This window comes from Salvelinus namaycush, chromosome 21, assembly GCF_016432855.1.
Source record: "Salvelinus namaycush isolate Seneca chromosome 21, SaNama_1.0, whole genome shotgun sequence".
NCBI lineage: Eukaryota > Metazoa > Chordata > Actinopteri > Salmoniformes > Salmonidae > Salvelinus > Salvelinus namaycush.
In genome coordinates, this window is record NC_052327.1 from 21826082 (window position 1) to 21831286 (window position 5205).

At 42.4% G+C, this 5205-nt stretch overlaps 1 long non-coding RNA gene across 2 annotated transcripts; it reads right to left on the reverse strand.

Moving 5' to 3' along the window:
* Window positions 1-231: 231 nt before the first annotated feature.
* LOC120066650 lies at window positions 232-4931 on the reverse strand. 2 transcript variants are annotated; one of them, XR_005478785.1, is made up of 4 exons: window positions 4676-4931; window positions 957-1030; window positions 551-636; window positions 232-287 (listed from the first exon to the last, which is right to left on the reverse strand). It is a non-coding gene; the product is annotated as an uncharacterized LOC120066650 (long non-coding RNA). The 2 variants fall into 2 exon arrangements; XR_005478784.1 differs by lacking the exon at window positions 4676-4931 and having other exon boundaries at window positions 957-1147.
* Between the last annotated feature and the right edge of the window lie 274 nt (window positions 4932-5205).

Consider the following 5205-nt stretch of genomic DNA (forward strand, 5'->3'; position numbering starts at 1 on the left):
GATCATACGTTTCCTGTAGTTCTTGACCAGGTTTGCACACACTGCAGCAGGGATTTTGGCCCACTCCTCCATACAGACCTTCTCCAGATCCTTCAGGTTTCGGGGCTGTCGCTGGGCAATACGGACTTTCAGCTCCCTCCAAAGATTTTCTATTGGGTTCAGGTCTGGAGACTGGCTAGGCCACTCCAGGACCTTGAGATGCTTCTTACGGAGCCACTCCTTAGTTGCCCTGGCTGTGTGTTTCGGGTCGTTGTCAGGCTGGAAGACCAGCATCTTCAATGCTCTTACTGAGGGAAGGAGGTTGGAGGTTACATTGTAGCAAAGTGTCATTTCTTCAGTGTTGTCACACATATACTCAAATATTTACAAAAATGTGAGGGGTGTACTCACTTTTGTGAGATACTGTATATATACTTTTAAAATCAGGTCAAACAAACTTACATTGTTTTAAAGAAATAGTAAAAAAATGCATACATATGCCTTTTATACATAACATAAACATCTGACTATGAAGTAAAGATTAAATTATTTATTCACCAATGCCACTAACCTGGGACATCAAAGAGCACCATATTAACTTTTATAACTTTCCAAGAGCGCACAGACTCTTCTGCTTTTCCATTTCAGGAATTAGACCTGCACACACAACACAACATGTAAAGCAGCATAGTGTGATGTTTGGTGGTTACAAATGGAAAAACAACTGGAAAAACAGTTGTGATGTTTAGTGGTTACAAATGGAGTTACAAATGGAAAAACAACTGGATGTGTAAGGTAGGTGTGATATAAAATACTAGGTCAACTAGATTGAATTCAAAATTGACAAATTATAAACTAAGCAATGAGATGCAACAAATGACTAAACATATGAAAGACTGTACCACACTGGCCAGTACAATAGCCTACACATAGAGAGGAACCTAAAGGTGCATACAGTACCAACCAATACTACTCACCAGACAGACATGCAGGTGTGGACCAGTGCTGCCTTGGCTGCAGTCTTCTGGTCCGCAGATGCTCCTTTCTTCTTCTTAACAACAAAGTACATATAAATCGTACCATTCAAAACGAATACAATCTAAACAACATAATAATAGAATATTGCACCATATCAAAGAAAAATAAATAACAATGTGCACAACTGCAGCATCCCACTTAAAACATTAAACTGGTCCCTCTTTTCTCTCTTCTTTATTGCCATGTTATAACCAGCAGCACACAGCAATGCTGACCATATTTTGCTTTTATGAGAGATTTGCATTCAGAAATGCAAGCTGCCTCACTTTCGAGGGGCTGATGCAGTTACTTCTCTCAGTTCTTCTCTTATTTGTCCCGTTTTCGAGAAGACCCTCTGAGGGAACGGATGTGGCCACTATGCAGAGTCTCCCTGTCATGACTTTAGTAAGCCGTGGGTAGACAGAGGCCTTGTTCTTCCACCAGCTCAGAGGATCTGCAGATCCTGGAGGGCTCCACCAAATAGGATCGGACCTCCATTATGGCATCTGCTGAGGGATTCCTTTGTGCTGCATCCCCAGTTGCTCTCTCGTCAAACAGCATCCAAACAGCAGACGTGTGTGGCACTACTGCTGGTGCTTCTGCTCCATCTGATCCCTCTTCTTCCTGTTGCCCTGGTGCCTGAGCCAGCTGACTGCTGGGGCTGTCCCTCCCTGCGGCTGAGGTTATTCTTTGAAGAGCCTCATCAATCACTCTGGCATCACTGAAAGCTAACTTCTTAAACCTGGGGTCAAGTGCAGCGGTTTCTGATAGCACGTGATTATATTTCATTCTGTGGAACTTTCTGTCCTTTGATGAACATAGGGTGTCCATCAACTCTGTCACATGTCCTGTGGTTACATTTGCTTCTCTCTGGTGGCTGGCTGTGATTCGCTGCAGACCCTTACACAGGAGTATAATTTTTGAGGCTGTCACATAGCTGAAAAGAGAGAACAGTAACTTATTAGTTCAGGTTCATGTTTTGTCTACTGATACTACATTCTCATCTACATATATAATACTGGATTAAATAATGATGTAGTAATAACTGCTTACTGTACCTCTCTCCACTGATCTCCACAGTGACCTGCTCAAAGGGTTCCAGGTCCTCCTCCACCAACTCCCATTCCTCTTGGGTCAAAGCATCAACAGGTGCATGGACAATGGCCAGGGTAGAGATGATGGCATCCTTTGACTCAAGAAACCGCTTCAACATATAAAATGTTGAATTCCACCTTGTAGTGCAGTCTTGTTTAGGCCTCAGCTCAGGCATCCCCATCTGGCATTGTGTAGACTTTCGTTTTTCAGCACCTACTGTGCTCCTATGGAAGTATTCCACAGCTGCTTTCACTTTGTCCACAGTGGACTTCATCACCTTCAGAGCATCTCTTACAATCAGGTTGATTGTGTGGGCAAGACATGGATGATGGGTCCATTTAAACATTTTCATGGCTTTGGCTATGTTCGCTGCATTGTCGCTAACACAACAGACCACTCTTCCATCTCCTTGCTATTCTCTGGCCACTCTCAGCAGTTCCTCTGCCAAGTTCTCTGAGGTGTGTCTGATGCTGAACTCAAAGCAGTCCAGAAGACAGCTAGACATCGAAAAATCTTTAATGAAGTGACATGTAACCGACATGTAAGAAGTGGTTACCCTTGACGTCCAGCAGTCAGTGGTAAGGCAAACTGCAGCAGCTTTTTGGACTCTTTCCCACACTGAAGCCTGTGTGCTCTCGTACAGTTGTGGAATAAGTGATTTTGAAAGGGTTTTCCTGCTTGGAATTGTGTACATTGGATTTAGACTATTGCTATAATTTCTAAAACCTCTGTCCTCCACGATTGAAAATGGCTGGAAATCGGTGGCAATCATTTAAGCCAATGCAATATCAATTTGGCCTTGTTTTGCTACAGGCATAGACTTTGTCATAAATTGGTCCATAGAAGACTGCGTTGCTGTGGGTCGCAGAGTAGGCCTACTTGACTGAGTTGATACATCTCCACGTGTGGAGGTGCTGGCTCCACCACTATCACTAGCAGGCCCGCTAGTTTCTCGATGCTCCGCTACAGCTAGCTTCACAGTTGGGTGCACAGTTCGCATATGCCGGTGTAGGTTGTGCATAGAACCGGCTTTATATGAGATTTTGTTTTGGCAAATTCTACACTATGCTCTAACATTGTCTACATTATTAAAATGCATCCAAATGCTACTGTGCTTCCGACTCATTTTCCAGCTGTTGTTTTCACAGCTGTCCTTCCTCTCTCTCCTCGGCTGCTAAGTGTGTGACTGAGTGAGTTGGCTCGGCCCTCCCTCACGCATCTTTGGTTCATTGGTTGACACTGCGTATCTGATTGACAGGACAACAGGTGAGGCTGTTAGTCTGAGCAGACAGTCAGAACGAATGTGTGCGCTTGAGCATTTAGGCCTATATTATTTTATTTCGTTTTTCGTTTTTTGAATTAGTTAATTCTATTCATTTAAATCTTTTCATGTTCTTAATTTTTAAAATATTTGTATAAATAGATTCGGCTCTTCTGATATGCGAGCTGGCTCCCAACGTTCACCTACAAGAGCCGGCTCTTAGAGCCGACTCGTTCGCAAACGACCCATCACTACTACTTTGAAGTATCTCAAATATAAAATATATTTTGATTTGTTTAACACTTTTTTGGTTACTCCAATTCTTGAATGAGTAGGTGTGTCCAAACTTTTGACTGGTACTGTACATCAATACCATCAGAATTAATCTCTGATAAGACTCAGGCACACCCACTGGTTCTGGAATAGACAAGGTGTAAGTAAATACATTTTGCAATTTAGCATCAATAACATGACAGTCATTCTACCTTAAAAACAAATGTGTGAATACCAATTAATGTGTAAAACCCACCATAGCAGGTAGGACTAAATAAGGTTACGTAACCTTGCTTACTAGCTATACTAATGATATGCTGTTCACAGGGTAACAACAAACAGATTAATGTCTTCTCACAGTAAAGTAAGCACACTGTTGACTCAAGAAATGATGCTAATCAGTCCATCTATGAACCCTCCAGACCAAAATAATACAGCTAGCTAGGGTAGCTACAAGTCAAGTAGTTACTTGAAATAGACTACCCACCCACCCCTCACACACAGACACAAACAAACATTATCAAGAACACCTAGCTTCACCATCTAAGTTAGCTAGCTAGTTAACTAGCAAGTTAGACTGTTGGTTTATAAAACCAATGAATTTCCCATGCATTTAAATGGCTAGACAACAGGTTTCGTGCACATTTTTAACTTGCCCGAGACAGTTCACAGAATTCTCAATTTAAGCAAGTTGATCCTTCAGAACATCATGGCCCTGGTGAGTGACGTGAAGCTTGAGACAGGAATTTGTAGTTCTGTATGCAGATAATTAGCATATACTTTTTGGGGGGTAAGTACCTTGTCGGATAGAGATTTACACGTTTATCAAAACGTCACGCCAGTGTAAGCCTACACGAAACACAGCCCGTATTTGAATGTCGTTGAACTCCAGAGTCGGCTTAACGTTGGACTAGAGAAGCTAGCCAACAAGCTTGTGTGCGCAGAGCGGCACCAGAATTAAAAACATGTCTGACCTTTTTTGTAGTTTATTAATTAAAAGTGATAAATATAGTGTGTTGTTATGTGTTAATAACATTTAGACTACGTTACCCAGCAGGCTATGCAGGTGGTTGAAGAATGCCTTGTATGGCTAAACATGGAGTTTTCTAGCTGAAGTATATGTTCATTAAAAGTAGTTAAACCTACGCCCCGGTTTGTCATTATATAAAGAACACACATAACATGGTGTCAGATTGGTAGTCGCTATGACGAGACAGGGAAAATAAAGGAGTAACTCTGCAAATTTCCGCGACGAAAATTGAACATTCTACCACAAGTCAAGTGATGTGAGTAGTCGAAGATGCTAGCTTGCAAGAGCGAGGGCAACGAACCGCAGCAGCGAGAGCGAGGCTGCATTGGAATCTGTTGACGAGCAAGTTGATGAGCAACATACTGAATGAAGTAACGCTTCGATCACACCGACTGTGTCCTTGCGTTTCGATACACCAGAAGTACATTCATTTCCAATGGAACGCTGCATTTGCCTTGCAGCATTGCGTTGCAGAGGCAGTTGCAGTGCGTTCTGTGCGGTGCATACGTTCGATAAATCGAACGTATGCATCAAATTGTATGAGTGGACT